This window comes from Phyllobates terribilis, unplaced genomic scaffold (assembly GCF_046119375.1).
Source record: "Phyllobates terribilis strain yellow unplaced genomic scaffold, ASM4611937v1 Scaffold_322__1_contigs__length_2175068, whole genome shotgun sequence".
Taxonomy (NCBI): Eukaryota; Metazoa; Chordata; class Amphibia; order Anura; family Dendrobatidae; genus Phyllobates; species Phyllobates terribilis.
Genome location: NW_027363082.1, coordinates 2,116,586 through 2,135,855, shown reverse-complemented (window position 1 = coordinate 2,135,855; position 19,270 = coordinate 2,116,586). Strand labels below are relative to the sequence as shown.

At 43.2% G+C, this 19,270-nt stretch overlaps 1 long non-coding RNA gene across 1 annotated transcript in view; it reads right to left on the bottom strand.

Moving 5' to 3' along the window:
• Window positions 1-6,364: 6,364 nt before the first annotated feature.
• The window catches only part of LOC141221145 (uncharacterized), a 57,009-nt gene continuing 44,103 nt past the window's right edge, over window positions 6,365-19,270 (bottom strand). The window contains exon 3 of the long non-coding RNA XR_012289194.1: window positions 6,365-6,866. This is a non-coding gene — a long non-coding RNA (uncharacterized lncRNA). The remainder of the gene's footprint in view (window positions 6,867-19,270) is intronic.

The window sequence follows — 19,270 nt, the reverse complement described above, 5'->3', positions numbered from 1 at the left end:
GAAGCGAGTTTGTCTAGGAAACAAACCGCACACTGCGGCAGAGTTACTTAAAGGAATAACAGACCAGACAGATCTGTGGTTTTTGAAGCTGAACCGTCAAACAGGCACGGTCGTATGTGATAATGTGCACAACTTGGTGGCAGGTGTGAAGCTTGGCAAGCTCACACATGTACCATGCTTGGCACACATGCTCAACGTGGTAGTTCAGCGGTTTCTGAAAACATACCCAGATTTGCCAGAGCTTCTGGGCAAGGTAAACCGCGTCAGCGCCCGTTTATGCAAGTCATATATAGCTGCCACCTCTCTGGCAGTTCTGCAGCAGTGCATGGAAGTGCCAGCTCATTGACTGGTTTGCAATGTGCCCACTTGCTGGAACTCCGTACTGCACTTGCTGGCAAGGCTTTGTGAGCAGCAGAGACTAGTGGTTGAGTACCAGCTCCAACACTCCCATCGTTATTCTGGTTAGCCTCCACACATAATAACTGAAGAGTAGGCATGGATGTCTGACAGATGTGCAGTTCTCCAAGACTTTGAGGACTCCACAAAGATGGTGAGCAGCGATGACGCCATAGTCAGTGCAACAATCCCGCTTCTGTGCCTACTTAAACAGTCGCTGCTCACAATTACACATGAAGCTATACATGCAGATCATTGAGTGACAGGACACAGCTCAGTGAGCTCAGCGCAGTTCAGGGGCCCGCTCGCTGTAGCGAATCATTCTACTCAGCTCCTCAGCGTGTGCGGCCGCCTCACGGCGCCGATCACACTGATGAAGAAATGTCAGTCAGATGGATTACAGGGTGGCACACTTATTTAATCTTCAGACAGGTGAGTATAAGGATTTTTTTATTTTATTCTTATTTTTACACTTGGAGTCAGCGGGAGCAGAATATTACTCTCAACATTGTCTGTTGCTAGCGCTGATCGCTCCCCAACCAGGGGACTATGATGAGACGTGCCTTCAACACCCAGCGCTTGGGAACAGCGGGAACTGTACCACTGATTCCTAGGCGCGGGTAAGTGTCACACTGATGACACAAGGATGCCATCAGTGTGTCATCAATGTGCACAGGTGTGGGACATTTTGCGGCCCGTGCTGCATGTAAAAAACGGACATGTCAGTGTGTTTTGCCCACGGACACATGGTCCGTGAAAACACACTGACATGTGCAAAGACCCATTCATTTGAATGGTTCTAGATGTGTAAGTACCTCCAGTACGTGTGAAAACTGGCACCACACGTACTGGAGATACCAACGTGGGAATGATGCCTAAGATAGGGTATACGCCACCAGGCAGATATCGCACTTAATTTTTTCACCTGTGGTCAAGCCTCCTAGTGGAAGGAGGTACAATCATGATCCTGTGTCCCCAATGCTAACATAGAGAAACATACAATTAGATAAAAAAAATATTTTCTGTGCCTTCATATTCTGAGAGTCATATCTTATATATATTTTAGTCTACAGAGCTGTGCAAGGCTATGTTCACTAGATGCGTTTTGATGTGTTTCTTTCTGCAGGAAAAACCTGCTCTATTGGCAGTAAAGAAGCAAGTAAAAAAAAGCAGGTTTTGCTGAGTTTTTGACAGCATTTTCTGTGGCGTTTTTGTCAGTGTACATTTGTTTCTTCTGCATGCTGATAAAGTTTAGTGCATAAAAAAATAATTGACTCAAAGTCATGAGGTTTTGGCACCAAAAAACGAAGCAAAACCTGATACTTGCGTTTTTTGCTCTACCCATTTCTTTCAACTAAGTAAAAAACGCGGCAAAAACGCTGAAAGAAGTGACATGCTACATTTTGCAAAAACGCATTTCTTTGACAAAACAGTCAGGAAAAAAAACAAGGTGTGTGCATGGGATTTCTGAAATCTCATAGACTTTGCTGGTACTGTAAAAAAAAAGCTGAAAATTTGCACTAAAAAAAGCATAAAAAACGCTGCAAAAATGCGTGAACATAGCCTAAGGGATTTTTTAGCATAATGAACTGTAGATTTAATTGACACCATTGTGTATTGTTCCGTATAGCAGACATGTTATATCTATTCTGCTGGACAATGTCATTTTTTTATTATCTTTATTTGGTCACCGGCTTAATACACTGTGTTCCAAATTATTATGCAAATAATATTTTCTCAGATTTTCCCAAATTACCTATATGAATTGCAGTCATTGTAATTTTCCAGTCAAATAACTATTAGAGTACAATTGAAAGGTTTTTGTACAAACTGCCTATGATAACAGTATAGTTTTAAAAAAATAAAAAACTCAAACTGCACTCAAAGCTTATAGCAGCCAGAGATGCAGATGTGTTATGTGCAGCATGAGACGGGGCATTATCATGCATTGAATGATCTCGATGGTCCAGATGGATGGAGTGGAGGATGGCTGGTTGATGGACACCCCATGCAAACACGGCTACGGCGCTAACAAGGAGGAGGTGGAGTAATGTTTTGGGCTGGAATCATGGGGAGAGAGATTGTCGGCCCCTTTTAGGATCCCTGAAGGGGTAAAGATAAACTCCATAATGTATGTTGAGTTTCTCAAACAGCACTTCCTTCCATGGTTCAAGAAGAAGAACCGTGCATTCCGCAGGAACATCATTTTCATGCATGATAATGCCCCGTCTCATGCTGCACATAACACATCTGCATCTCTGGCTGCTATGGGCATAAAAGGGGACAAACTTATGGTGTGGCACCCATGCTCCCCAGACCTCAACCCCATTGAGAACCTCTGGAGCATCATCAAAAGGAGTGTCTATGATGGTGGGAGGCAGTTCACATCTAAGCAACAGCTCTGGGAGGGTATTCTGTCCTCATGCAAAACAATTGAAGCAGAAACCATCCAAAACCTGACAAATTCAATGGACGAGAGAGTTCAGAAGCTCCTTGCGAACAAGGGGTCCTATGAGCAAATGTAACATCACCTAGAATAAAGTTTTGAGTTGAAAACTGTTTTATTTCAGTTTGTAATAACCTGCTAATGCTTATAATTTCAAAAATGACCATTTTTTTGTTCTTTATTAAAATGAAAAGTTTGAAAACTCTGCTGTGCATAATAATTTGGAACATGCATTTTGAGTGCAGTTGAGTTTTTTATTTTTTAAAACTATACTGCTATCATAGGCAGTTTGTACAAAAACCTTTCAATTGTACTCTAAGGCTGAGTTCACACGATGCATTTTTCATGCGTTTCCGCGGCGTTTTTGCAGTTGCGTAAACGCCGCGGAAACGCATGAAAAACGCATGGTAGAAGGGCAGCAATGTTCCCCAATGGAAATCCGCATGTGCTGTGCCCATGATGCGGATTTTTCCGCAGCGTAAACGCTGCGGTCAAAAATCCGCAGCATGTCAATTAATTTTGCGGAAACGCTGCTCTTTTGCCGCCATTGACTTGCATTAGACCGCATGGAATTCGCATCACTGTATATGTTGATGCGCTTTTCATGCGGTCTAATGTGCGGATGGTACCCGGGTGTGGATGAGAGGACTCTCATCCAGACCCAGGTACCATTAAAAAAAAAAGAATAAAATAAAAAATATATATATTCTCACCTTCTGACGGCCCGCGCTGCGTCCTGCTGGCTTCCCGGGCACTTCGCGGTTGAATGAAGGACCTTCGCTGACGTCAGAGTCATGTGACGGTTCACGTGACGCTGACGTCGGAAGGTCCTAAAGTCTTCACTGCCGGCAGCCGGGACCGATGAAGCAGGACACCGGGGGCCATCAGAGGGTAAAGTATAGATTTATTTTTTATTTTTTGACATTCACACACTATATAAATCCATGCCGGTTGCATGGATTTATATAGTGTGAAGTTGACAAGCACTTTCCAAGTGATGCTAAAATCTCTTGGGAAGCGCTTGTCAACCCGCATGCGGAAATGCATGTGGAGAACGCTTCATTTCCGCATGTCCCTGGCAGGAAACCGCATGTACAATCCGCATGCGTTTTTTCCTGCCAGAGAGATGCAGAAACGCTCAGGAAAAAATCCTGAGCATTTCTGCATCGTGTGCACATACCCTAATAGTTATTTGACTGGAAAATTACAATGACTGCAATTCATATAGGTAATTTGGGAAAATCTGAGAAAATATTATTTGCACAATAATTTGGAACACAGTGTATTTGCCGAATAGGATAATAATAATCTTTATTTTTATATAGCGCTAACATATTCCACAGTGTTTTACATACATTATCATCGCTGTGACCATCAGGGTTCACAATCTACATTCCCTATCAGTATGTCTTTAGAGCATAGGAGGAAACTGGAGAACCCGGAGGAAACCCACGCAAACACGGGGAGAACATACAAACTCCTTGGTGGGATCTGAACCCAGGACCCCAGCGCTGCAAGGCTGCAGTACTAAACACCGAGCCAGTGTGCTGTATGTATTTTTTACTAGTATTTTGGGGTATTTTCTCATTTTTAATCAATTTTGTTAGCAAGGATGAACAAAACAAAGAATAAATGTGCAATTGTTCTTAATGTTTATTGTGTTCACCATGCAGTATAATGTTCATGCTATTATTTTGGTTCAATATGATTACGGAGACACTCAATTTACACTGTCTTTTTTGTTGTTTTCATTGTGTGGGATAAATAATGACATTATTATCTATCAAGTCATTACAGATGCAGCAACATACTTTTTTAAAAACATTTTATGGAGTTTTTCTCCAAAAGTGACCCACATTAAGTTAAAGGGGCTCTAAATCCCTCTTACAGTTATATGAAAAAGTTTGGGCACCCCTATTAATCTTAAGCTTAATGTTTTATAAAAATTGGTGTTTTTGCAACAGCTATTTCAGTTTGATATATGTAATAACTGTTGGACACAGTAATGTTTCTGCCTTGAAATGAGGTTTATTGTACTGTTGTAAGTTCTCTCATGCGAGAGAATCGGGCTGATTATGCTAAGGACACTCGGCTCACACTCTGTCATTTTGATCTGGGTGTCATGTTAGTGTGATCCCATTCTCTCACATGAGAGAATCTCAGCACAGGTGTGGAGAAGACGGAGAACTTAATTTCTCAATCTTCTCCATTGTCTCTGTGCGCATACATCACACTGCACTCAGATTAAGTCCGAGTGCAGTCCGATATTTCACACACACCCATTGACTCGTAGCGAAATCATAGTGAAATCATAGTGATTTGCCCTGTGATTCACGGTCCAGGAATACCTGTCCTTTCATCTCTGGATACACTTGCAGATACACCTGATTCAGAACATGAAGAGCAGGATTCTGACGAAGGTTTCATACTAGTCCCAATGAGCCACAGCTTTTTCTTCACACTTTGAATAAAATGATTTAGTCAAGGACTTCCTAAATATTCTGCACAACTTTTAGGCTCTAGACTAAAGGAAAAGAACCCACTATTCCTGTTAACTGTTAATTCTTGGTACAGAAGCAGAGAAAAGGAATTCCTTCCATACTTTACTCAAGACGGTGCTCTAGTGTATTGCAGTGATATTCCTAGGCTGATGGAAAAATGTAACATTGAGTACAATGTGAGCAAGTGGAGATTCTTTATTGATTCATGAAAAAGTATGAAAGCTGTGCTACTGCACAATGGCAGCAAGTATGCTTTAGTGCCTGTAGAGCATTCTATGCACTTGAAGAAATGCTATGAGAATTTTGACTTTATTCTAAAGAAACTTAAAGAAGTTGTCCACTACTTTCACATTGATGCCCGTAGGAAAGGGCATCCATGTATGATCGGCCGGGGAACCCTCGCCGACCAGCTGTTATCGGTCCCAGCCGAAAGTCCTTACCTGCAGTGCTTGGCTGTCCATCTGTAGTGGCCGCCGGGGGGTACTGCACATTCAATTGAATGGGAGGTGGATGAGCAGTAACAAGCGCCAGCCACTACAACTTGACTGCCAAGCACCGCAGGTAAGGACTTCCGAAAGGCACCGATATCAGCTGATCGACGGGGGTGCCGCGTTCAGGACCCCAGCCGATCATACATTCATGCCCTATCCTAAAGATAGGGTATCAATGTGAAAGTAGTGGACAACCGCTTTAATTACAAGGATCAAGGAAGGTCAATATGTGGTGATCTGAAAGTTCTCTCATTGCTCCTTAAGCAGCAAGAAGGATGCGTGAAGTACCAATGCTTTTGTGAGAATGGCACAGCCGGGATAGGACTCATTACTGGAGCAAAAACAGTGGGTCAATAAGAACATCTTTGCAATCTGGGATTCAAGAACATAGTTGCGGAATGTTTAGTTAATTCCACTAAAGTTCTCCTGCCACCACTCCACATTAACATGGAGAGGAGAACTGAAGAGAAAAAGAAAAGGAATAAGAATTAATTTGCAATAAAGTTGCAGAATGAATGTTCAATAAATTTAAATTATAATATTGTTTGCATTTTTGCCTACAGTAAAAATTTTCCTTGTTCATCTCACTTGTAGGTAATTTCATGCGCATTTTGTGCATTATCCATATGTGATGGTTAAATTTATTAAAACAGTCATTGAATTTGAAAACATTTTCATAAACCCAATCGCTGCATACCTGTGCAGGCTGCAATTGTTTTTTCATACTGAATTGGCATGAGAAAATAGTCGGTGCTATGTACTGCCCCTTAGTATAATATTGGGTTGAGTGCTATTCGATAAAATATTGGATAGCTCAAGGCCGTGTTTTACGCCAGTGTGAGTGAGCCCTAAACATTACTCCCCGATGCAGCACTTCATAGGAAAACATACGTACAAACGTGTACAACAAAACACACACAAATATACACCTTACCATCAGTAAAATAGTAGTCGGGGTACTTCTCCTCAAACACGTAGATGGGTTTAGGCTTCCCTTTCAGCCTCTCGCTGACTCTCCTTACAAGCTCATACCTGCCAGCAAGCAAAATGCGAAATATAGTTACTAACATTTACTACATGTCTACTTTACGTCAGCAACATTTCTGACATCCCTTTTCTTAACATGTTTAAATGTTCAGCAGCATTTTTTCAATAACATTTCCAAATCTTTTTTTTTTTTTTTTTTAGAATGGATCACTTCGGTTCTGAAGTGACTGAGGGGCCTATATTTCAGAAACCCCACAATCAAGACCACATTTTAATAACGGCACCCTTCAAGGTATTAAAAACCACATTCAAAAGTTTGTTAACCTTTCAAGTATAGAAATTGGAGCCCAAAATTTGTTGTGCAATTTCTCCTGCATATGCCGGCACCCGATGTGTGGCCGGAAACTACTGTTTGGGCACACCATAACCATAGGGCTCGGAAGAAAAGGAGGGCTACTTGACTTCTGATGCAGAATTTTGGCAAAAATGCTTTGAGACTGCCATGTAACATTTGAGAAGCCTCGAGGTTGCCAAAACAGCAGAAACCTGCTGCAAGTGAAGCCATTTTGGAAATTACACCCTCTCAGTTGCGGTTGGACTGCACAGGTGTTCTCCAGAAATCAGAATGCAATTGGTGTTGCAGAGTGAAATCTGTATATTTCAACTGCATGATGATGAAACTGAGTGAAAACTTGTTTTTTGTGAGTTGAGTGGCAGCTTTTCTTGGTACCATTTTGCAGTAGATAACATTTTGCTTTTAAGGCTAAGTTCACAATTATCCCATGCTCTGCGCTGAGCACTTATGTCACAGCTTCCATTTAACAGACTTTACTTTAACCCCTTCACGACCTTCGATGTATCCATAAGTCCAGGTTGGTAAGTACTTCCAGATTTGTCACGCACAGACTCTGTGGGAGCACGAACACCGCCGGGTGTTCAGCGATTCTGACAGCTGACACCCAGCTCTCACTGAAGGGCAGTTTAACCCCCTACACACTGCGATCAATATCGATCGCGGCATTTACAAGGCAGGGGCCGATCATTGCCATGGTGACTCGACGTTGTCATGATGACATCTGGGTCACGAGTGCTAGCAAGCCAATTAGATCAAGAGCAGTGCATGATCTAACTAGCACTGACAGTTTATAAATCACTGCAATGCTTGTGCATTGCTATGCTTTAGAATCTTTATTATGGTGATCAGAGCTGCGAAAGTCCCATAGAGAGATTAAGTAAAAAGGTTTAAAAAAATATTGTAAATTATTTTTTATTCCCTTCACCCAGAACCTGTTTTCACCTTCCTAACCAGGCCATTTTTTTCAATTCTGACCATTGTCACTTTATGAGGTAATAACCTTGGAACGCTTCAACGGATCCCACTGATTCTCAGATTCTTTTTTTCATGACATATTCTGCTTTATAATAATGTTAAAATTTCTTCGATATGACTTGTATTTATTTGAGAGAAAAAAATCTGAAAACTGGCGAAAATTTTGCAATTTTTAAAATTGTAATTTTTATACCTTTAAATCAGAGCGATATGTCACACAAAACATTTAATAAATAACATTTCCCACATGTCTACTTTACATCTGCATCATTTTTAAAACATATTTTTTTTCTGTTTGAAAGTTAGAAAAGTTAAAAGTTGACCAGCGATTTCTCATTTTTAGGGACCACATCAGATTTGAAGTGACTTTGAGAGGTCTATATGACAGAAAATACCTAAAAGTGACACCATTCTAAAAACTGCACCCCTCAAGGTGCTCAAAACCACATTCAAGTATATTAACCCTTCCTTCAGTTGTTTCACAGGAACTAAAGGAATGTGGAAGGAAAAAATTAACATTTAACTATTTTCACAAAAAATTTACTTTAGACCCAAATGTTTTTATTTTCACAAGGGTAACAGGAGAAAATGGACCCCAAACACTGTAAAATTTCCCAAGAGTACAACATAGATGGGGGAAAACTACTGTGTGGGCGCACAGCAGGGCTCAGAACGGAAGGAGTGCTATTTAACTTTTGAAATGCAAAATGTGCTGAAATCATTGGAGGACATCATGTCACATTTGGAGAGCCCCTGATGTGCCTACAGAGTGGAAACCCACCACAAGAGACCCCATTTTGTTAACTAGACCCCTTAAGGAATTTATCTAGATGTGTGTTGAGCACCTTGAACCCCCAGGTACTTCACTGAATTTTTCAACACTGATCTGTGAAAATTAAAAAAAATATATATATTTTTCTCACAAAAATATTGCTTTAACCGCAAGTTTTTTCATTTTTACAAGGATAGCAGGAGAGAATGGACCCCAAAATGTGTTGTGCAATTTCTCCTGAGTACGCAGATACCCTATATGTGGTCCAAAACTACTTTTGAGGCACAGTGCAAAGCTCTGAAGGGAAATTTATACCGTAAATTTATCACTTAAACATGAGCCATGTATGAGGGTGTCAGAGCCGGAGTCGTGGAGTCGAAGGTGGAGTCGGTGTCATGGAAATTGAGGAGTCGAAGGTTTGGCTTACCGACTCCACATACCATTGGGCAGTGAAGAAAAATAATTAAATTTTTACCACCAAAATTTTGTTTTAGCCCCAGATTTTACACTTTCACACTGGGCAAAAATGGCACAAAAAAAATTGTCCCACAATTTTAGCTGAATGTAGAAATACCCCATATGGGTCATTTTCTGTCAAGTGATCCAAATCTGAATATTTTTTTTACCTGATGTCTTCGGATTTTTTTTTTCTTTGTTTTTTTTTCAGTGCTAATTTAGTGAATTTCAAAATAAGGTAGTTAATTTTATATAGATTTCTAAAGTTTTGAAAAAGTTAGAATTTTGGGCTTGCATAATGATAAATTTTTGATATGTCATATCTCGGGTTAGAAATAAGATAAAGAGATCTCCCACCGTTCTGTTTAGAAAGGTACAAGCTTTAATTTGACATGTCACAAGATTATGTTTGCTAATATTTTGTTTTTGAGGAGTCAAATTAAAAAGGAGCCATTACAGGTAAGAGGAGTGTATGGTGCCGGAGATCGCGGTAAGCGTAAGCACTGAACGCATACCGCGATCTAGGGCGCCATACTTTCATACTTACCTAACCGGGAGGTGTGTTGCCCCGGCGCCTCTGTTCTGGCCGGAGACTGGGTCAGGAATGCGGGGTCGGAACCGGCGCATGCGCATAGCGTGCTATCCGGCGCCATTTTACTGAAGACACATTTGCCATGCATACCAGGACTGGGGATGAGGGGTACCATACATACCAGGATACGGATGAGGGGTACCATACATACCAGGATTGAGGATGAGGGATACCATACATACCAGGATTGGTGATGAGGGGTGCCATGAATACCAGGATTGGGAATGAGCGGTATCATGCATACCAGGATGAGGGATGGGATGCCATGCATTCCAGGATGGGGATGAGGGGTACCATGCATACCAGCATAAGGCTGAGGGGCCATACATACAAGGATTGGGGATGAGGGAGCCATGCATACCAGAATTGATATGAGGGGTGCCAAGCATACCAGGATTGGAGATGAGGGGTGCCATGCTTACCAGGACTGAGGATGAGGGGAACATACATACCAGGATTGGGGATGAGGGGGGCCATGCATACCAGGATTGGGGATGAGGGGTCCCAAGTATACCAGGATTGAAGATGAGGGGTGGCACGCATACCAGGATAGGGATGAGGGGATACCATGCATACAAGGATAGGGATGAAGGGGTACCATGCATACCAGGATAGGGATGAGGGGCCATGCATACCAGGATACGAATGAGGGGCCATGCATACCAGGATAGGGATGAAGGGGTACCATGCATACCAGGATAGGGATGAGGGGCCATGCATACCAGGATACGAATGAGGGGCCATGCATACCAGGATGGGGATGAGGGGGTACCATACATACCAAGATAGGGATGAGGGATGGGGTACCATGCATACCAGGATAGGGATGAGGGGTACCAAGCACACCAGGATGAGGGATGGTGTGCCATGAATACCAAGATTGGGGATGAGGAGTGCCATGCATACCAGGATGGGGGTAAGGGGCCCATGCATGCCAGGATAAGGCTAAGGAGGCCATACATACCAGCATTGGGGATGAGGGAGCCATGCATACCAAGATGAGGGATGGGGTGCCATGTATACCAGGATTGGGATGAAGGGTGCCATGCATACCAGGATTGGTATAAGGGCTGCCATGCATACCAGGATTGGGGATGAGGGGTGCCATTCATACCAGGATAGGGATGAGGGGTACCATGCATACCAGGATAGGGATGAGGGGGTACCATGCATACCAGGATAGGGATGAGGGGTATCATGCATACCAGGATAAGATGGGGCAGCACATAACAGGATGGGGGAACAGGATTGGGTAGCACAAATACCAAAATGGGGAGCCACAAATACCAGGATGGGGGCTGCACAAATACCAGGATGGGGACAGCACAAATATCAGGATGGGGACAGCACATAACAGGATGGGGGCGCAGAATAGGGGCAGCACATAACAGGATGGGGGACCATATACCAATAAAAATGCTCGCCACCCGGGCGTAGAACAGGTTCAATAGCTACTATGTTATAAAAAATTTTAAATAGGTATAAGTGTTACCTGTGTTTTTGGTTACATTTGTACAAGGACTCAAGTTGGGATCTCTCCTTGGGACAATACTTTTATATGTTTAATACTAAAGTAAAAGAAGCAATATTAACCCCTTTAAAGGCTGTTTGCACGTTAATGACCAGGCTAATTTTTACAATTCTGACCAGTGTCACTTTACGAGGTAATAACTCTGGAACGCTTTAACGGATCCCACTGATTCTGAGAAAGTGTCTGGCTGTGACGGCATAAAGATGAGCCGAGGTCATGTCCAATGAACTCAGCTCACCTCATGCACGTCACTGACAGCGTGGGAGAATTCTACTGCGCATGCGGTGAGCGTGAGAGAATTCTCCCATGCTGTCAGTGACGTGCATGAGGTGAGCTCATGTCCAATGAACTCAGCTCACCTCATGCACGTCATTGACAGCGTGGGAGAATTCTCCTGCACTCAGCTCTTGAGCAGGAGAATTCTCCCACGCTGGGATGGCATTGAGATGACAGGCTGGATCGCAGCTGAACGCTGCCATCCAGCTTTTCATCCTTCAGAGACACTGCAGAGTGCAAGCATGCCTGCGCTCTGCAGTGTCTATGAAGGATGGCATGCTGGATGGCAGCGCTCAGCAGCGATCCAGCCTGTCATCTCAATGCCATCCCAGCATGGGAGAATTCTCCTGCTCAAGCGCTGAGTGCAGGAGAATTCTCCCACGCTGTCAATGACGTGCATGAGGTGAGCTGAGTTCATTGGACATGAGCTCACCTCATGCACGTCACTGACACCTTGGGAGAATTCTCTCACGCTCACCGCATGCGCAGTAGAATTCTCCGACGCTGTCAGTGACGTGCATGAGGTGAGCTGAGTTCATTGGACATGACCTCGGCTCATCTTTATGCCGTCACAGCCAGACACTGAGGAGCGCAAGCATGCCTGCGCTTCTCAGTGTCTGCGGCATGGCAAGCTGGATGGCAGCTTTCGGCTGCGATCCAGCCTGTCATGTGAATGTAGCAGAGCTGGAGCCATCCTGGGAACCATCGAAAGGTAAGGATGAAGTTGCTTTATTATTTTACTTTTATTGCAGGAGATCGTTGGCTTTAGCTGGAATGGGCGTGATGGTAAGTATGGTTTAATTTAGAACAATAAAGAATTGTGTGTTTATTTCAATTAAAGGACTTTATTCTGGGTGTTTGTGGTTTTTTTTTTTACTTTGACTATGGGGTTAGTAATGGGGGTGTCTTACAGACGCCTTTCCATTACTAACCTGGGCTTGATGTCAGCTGGCATTATAAGCTGACATCAACCCCAGCCCTATTACCCCACTGCCACCGCTACAGGGCAGTGGGAAGAGCGAGGCTAAGTGCCAGAATTGGCGCATCCTATGGATGCGCCATTTCTGGGGCGGCTGACGGCTGGTGTTTCTAGCCTGGGAGGGGGCCAATATTCATGGCACCCTTCCTGGGCTACTAATATCAGCCCCCAGCTGTCTGCCTAGCCTTTGCTAGCTATTAAAATAGGGGATTCCCCACATCATTTTTTTGGGGGTCCCCCATTTTAATAGCTAGTAAAGGCTAGGTATTCAGCTGGGGGCTGATATTAGTAGCCTGGGAAGCTCCGTGGGTATTACCCCCTTCCCAGGCTTCAAACATCTGCCCCAGCCATCCGCTTAACCTCCGCTAAAGACTAAAATTACAGGGAACCCCACGCCAATTTTTTTTTTAATAAATCCTTTATTTTAACACTAAATGACAAGCACAGTAACCAACACTATCACTGTACTTCTTATATATGTGACTGACATGTTTCTATCTATCTAATCTATGTGTGATGCTCTATTCTTTCTATTCTAAATTGTCGGGTACCGATGCTGAATTGCCGGCCGGCTTTTTTAAAGAGACTGTGCATGAAAACACTATTATTTTTTTTAATAAATCCTTTAACACTAAATGACAAGTACAGTAAGCAACACTGTCACTGTACTTCTTATATATGTGACTGACATGTTTCTATCTATCTAATCTATGTGTGATGCTCTATTCTTTCTGTTCTAAATTGTCAGGTACCGTTGTATGCCGCTGCTGAATTGCCGGCTTTTCATGTAATACATTCTACATTATTCTTAGTTGTTTTCCTTCATGTAGAATTAACCTACAAGGAAAGAAAGGGTTTATTTTCATTTCGATATTTGTGTCCCATTGACTTGCATTGGTTTCCAGTATCGGAATCGGCGATATCCAATATTTTTTGGGTATCGGTCCGATCCAATCCGATATTTCGCGATATCGGAAGGTATCGCTCAACACTAGTTGTCATATATCAGTTGTGTAAGTCAGAAATGAATTTAGTAGCCCATGGATGTGTGGTACAGGCTGAAGCATTCTTTCATACACAGGACAGGTTTGTCAGTGCAGGTGTCGCATTCCGTAGCACACTCAGCACCTCTTTTGTGACTTACCTTTTTTTCTGCTTTGAGGGACTTCCCCCGGGAAATGTTGGCATTGTACTATACGAGCACCTTCAGTTCCGGAATTACTGGGGCCTGCTCCTTCCTCACTGCCAAATAACAGGGCCTTGATCACTACCTCCTGGAACCGAAAATACGATGTAGCGGTCTGGCCTGCACATCGTGATAAAAGAAAAGTGTTATGCATTGCCATCTGTACGATGTGCACGGCCACCTTCTTGTACCACACCTTGGCCTTTCTCAAAGCACTGTACGGCTGGTGGACTTGATCAGAGAGATCAACTCCCCCCCCCAGTACACAATCTGGTTTGACGACCTGTGTAGAGGTACCTCGTACAGTGCTGGGAGTGCTGCCATCACCATGTATGGTGGTCAAGAGAAGGACATCCCTCTTGTCCTAGTACTTGACCACCAGCATGTGGTTGCTGCATTGGGCTCTGCTCTCACCCCTTCTGAGCAGCTGCCCAATTAGCATCTTCGAGAGGCATCTGATTTTTGCGGACAGTATTTCAAGGCTGCGGTACCTCACACAAAGAGGGACTTAAAGAGTGGGATGTTGGTATAAAAGTTATCCACGTAGAGGTGATAAACTTGATCCAGCAGTGGGCGCACCAAATCCAACACAATTTTACCACTCACTCTCAGGACAGGGGGGCATTCAGTGGGCTCAATGCAGGAGTCCTTTCCTTCATAAACCCTAAACTTGTGGGTGTACCCTGAGGTACTCTCACACAGTTTGTACAGCTTCATTTCGTACCTGGCCCTCTTAGTGCGCAGGTACTGCCAGAATTTAAGCCTCCCCTTAAGATGAATTTGGGACTCATCCACGTAGATGTCATTTTGAGGCATGTACATTTCAGTAGACTTGTTGTTGAAGTTCTTCGATGACCGGCCGAACTTTGAAAAGATGATTGGGATCATCTCGGTGAGAACAACGTACATTATCATTTAATGCAAGAATTTGTGGATGGTCTCAAAACGTGTCTGGATCATGACCATTCGGAACAATGGAGTGTTATACAAAACGTTAACACTCCAATGAACTTCTAGCTTCTTCAGTATCCCCATGTGAAGGACCAGGCCCCAAAACTTCTAACTTCAAGTTAGAAAATGATGAGTGGTTTTGTGACAAAAATTGTTGAGCGTACAAATTAGTTTCGCCCACCATCAGGTTTAAAAAATCCTCAGAGAAAAAGACTTTGAAAAAGTCTATTTCTGTGAGGCGGGTGGTGTCAAACTTGATTCCTTATTGCACCAGAATATGCGGAATCTGTGGCTCATAATTTTCGAGGGTCTAGGTCCACATGGGGTCAATAATGGCTGGCGCTGGTTCAGCTTTTGTCCTAGGGCGTCTTTTTGGCGGTTCAGAATCACCCGAGGAGGAAGAGGGGGACGAGGATGAGGAAAAATAAAGAAAGGTGGGATCCTCTCCCTTACTGTCAGTGTTGAAGGCAAGGAAAGTAGTGTATGGCTCCTTTACTGAATACCGTGTGTGGGACAAGCGGGACAACATTTTTTTTTTCATGTATGTGGTGTTTGTATCAGTACTTTATTCAGTTGTGTGTGTGAGAGTGCTTGGTGTAAACTTTTTTTTTTTTAAAGAAAAAAAGCAATAACAGGAGGTGGTGCAAAGGGGGGGGGGAGAAAAAAAAGTCTATGAAACAAAACAGTGGAAAACAGCAAGCATGAGTGCGGATCAGAGATGTGCGCCACTGATCAACACTTGGCGGCTGCTGGATGTGCGCACGGAGGTGGTGCAAAGGGAGGGGGAGTGCAAAACAGCAAACACGAGTGTGAATCAGTGATCTGCATCACTGACTAACGCTCGATGGCTGATGGATGTGCACAAGGAGGTGGTGCAAAGGGAGGGGAGAAAAAAAGTGTAATGCTCGGCAGCTGCTGGATGTGCGCACAGAGGTAGTGCAAAGGAGGGGGGGAATGGACAGAGACAAAAAAAAGTCCTGGAAAACAGCGAGCACAGACGTTGATCAGTGATTTGCGTCATTGATCCATGCTCAGCCGCTGCAGGACGCACGAAAAAAAAAATCTGCCAAAAATCAAGTACTGATCATCACTCGGTGGCAGAAAGGGGGAGGTGGGGAGTTTGATAAAAAGAGGGGGAAAGGAGGAAGAGGGGGATTGAGGTGGATGAGGAGAGATCAGGCAGGGATCTTCTTTCTTCTATTTTCTTTATTTGCTAGCAGCAGGAGCAGCAATTGTGGGGTCACAGGCTTTTGTCGCACCACAAGGCCAGCACGGCACACAATCTGACAGCGTGACCGCCCTGTACAAGTCCTCAGCTACTATGAGGAAGTGCAGGACAGTCACAGCCAGGTCACAGCGCATCTGTGCGCTGTGACTGGTGCGATCGATGTCATCGTCGATAACACCAATCATAGCGGGCTCAGGTGAGGCCTGGCGTTGCCAGGCACCAGCCTGTGATCGGTGCTCTTACAGCCAATCACAGCGGTCATAGTTGCAGGGGGGCGGTGACATCCTCCTAGGATGACGACGCCTTCTACCCTGAGGTAAGATGCACCAGAATTTAAATGTGATCACTACGACTCCGGTCACGGTGCCTCATTAAAGATGAGAAGTAATAATAAGTACCTGGTCCATAAGACCCAGGGCACAGGACAGTATTATTACATACAATGTCAGAAAGGGTTATTTAAATACACGTGTTTCAATTTTTTTATTATTAATATTACAACACTAGATATGTACTTTTTCAAGTTTTTAAACAGAGTATAGTAGTTAAATCACCAAGCTTTAAAATAAAACAAAATTAACTAGTCTGAACAATTGAATTAATAGTAAGTCCTTTTGTTTCATCAATTTGTCCCTTCTACTGGGCAAGATTTAATCTTGTCAACAATCTCTTATAACAATGGCCGTTTTCTTTTGTGTCAGTATGTATGGTTGTTATGGTGTTAGAGTCCACCTGAGTTAATATCTGATTTTTGGTTACTTTTAATAGCTTTGGTTTTCTTGGATACACAAAGGAAGGGGACGGACCAGAAGGATGCAGAAAAATCCCTTCTACTTCTTCATTAGCATAATCTTGGCAGAGTACATTAGCCGGCAGCCACCAGTGCTGATCATATTCACAGGTCACATAACCAGTTATGTCACCATTGCCAATCTTGTGCCATCTTCAATCACTTCATGGACTTCACTGTCGTTGCTGAATGAATGTTTTTATTTCTGTGTCACTCAGTGGAATGAAAGTGTGGTATTGTGAAGTTCTTGTGATGGGTTCTACTTCCTGTAACTAATGTTTTAACAAAATCTCCTCTTCTTTGTAGTCCTGGTTTGTACAGTACATGAACTGAATGTTAGGAATATTTTCTCACTGCAGCTGAATAGTTGGCGGTGTGTTAAGATGTGGTCTGAATATGGCCTCTGGAGGCTAGCCCGAGCTGCAAGACGTTGCACGCTGCCTTCTTAACCATCACATACACCTTTGCCATGAGCTGTAGAAAAAAGAGCCATTCAGCTTCCACTCCAAATTCTTTCTTGTGATGGCAGACATTTATAAAAACATGAGTTTTTTATTTGTAAAAAAAGACCTTATACTTTTAGACCACAGACTGAACAGATCTGAATTCAAGATTTTCGAATTGACAGTGTTTATACTGTTTTGTTTTAGTTTGTTTTTTAACCACTTAACAACATCTGACGTACTAATACGCGTCTGTGCCCTGGGACTTTAGAGCCAGACCCGTATTAGTAAATCATGGCGATCACGAGCGCACACAGGCTGTGCGGGCGTGATCGCCGCCGGGTGTCAGCTGATTGTCACAGCTGACACCCGGTACTATGTGCAGGGAGCGCTCAGGCACCGCTCCCAGCACATTAACCCCCGCGATGCTGCGATCGAAGTCGACCGCAGCATTGCGGGGGCAAGGGGAGGTGATCGCAGATACTCACCTCCTCTTCTGGCTTCCAGCGCTGTCTGCCGTGGCTTCCAGGATGTTGCCATGACAACCCGATGTCGTCATGACAACATCCGGGTCACCAGACAGCAGGAAGATTGTTTGGACATGCTCAGTGCATCTCCAAACTATCTTCTCCCTGTCCAGCACTGACAGCCTGCATGGCACAGGGATGGTGCTGCATTCCTGTGCCATGCAGGCGATCAGAGAAAAAAAAGTGAAAGTCCCATAGTGGGACAAAGTAATAAAGTATAAAAACTATCAGAAAGTGAAAAAAAAAAAAGAATTGTAAAAATATATAAAAAAAAATTAAAAAAATAATCAACCAAAAATAAAAATATAATGTACCCATCAATAAATATTATTATAAAAAAAAAAAAAAAAAACAATCAATAAAAGTACACATATTTGGTATCGCCGCGTCCGGAACAACCTGACCTATAAAACTGTCCCACTAGTTAACCCCTTCAGTGAACACGGTAAAAAAAATGAAAAAAAACGAAGCAAAAAACAATGCTTTATCATCATACCGCCAAACAAAAAATGGAATAACACGCGTCAAAAAGACGAATATAAATAAATATGGTACCGCTGAAAACGTCATCTCGTCCCCCAAAAAACAAGCTGCCACACAGCTCCATCAGCCGAAAAATAAAAAAGTTATAGCTCTCAGAATAAAGCAATGCTAAAAAATATTTTTTTCTATAAAATTGCTTTCATTATGTAAAAGTGCAAAACATAGAAATACGATATAAATGTGGTACCGCTGTAAACGCACTGACCCGAGGAATAAAGCTACCTTATCAATTTTACCACACGCGGAACAGAATAAAAAAAACAAAAAAAACAATTCCTGAATTGTTGGTTTTTGTTTATTCTGCCTCCCAAAAATCGGAATAGAAAGCGATCAAAAAATGTCACGTGCCTGAAAATGGCACCAATAACAACGTCAAGTCATCCCGCAAAAATCGAGCCGTCATATGACTGTCTGCCAAAATCTGGAAAAATTATAGCTCTCAAAATATGGCGATGCAAAAACTAGATTTTACAAAAAATGCGTCTTTTAGTGTGTGACAGCTGTCAGTCAGAAAAACCCCATAGGATTCTGGTATCGCTGTAGTCTCACCGACCCGAAGAATAAGGTCGTCTAATCACTTATACCGCATGAGGAACGACGTAAAAAATAAACTCTCAGGTTAGGGTTGTGCTAGGGTTAGGGTTGTGCTAGGGTTAGGGCTGGGTTGGGGTTAGGGTTGTGATGGGGTTGTGATTTTTTACAAAAGAAAAAAACATGACAATAAGGCGACTAGTGTTGAGCGCAAGTGCTCGCTACTTGAGTTTGCATCGGGTGCTCTGGTATGCATTGAGTATCGTGGGTATTTGAGTGACATGCTCGAGTCTCCGCCCCATAAGCTTCACGGC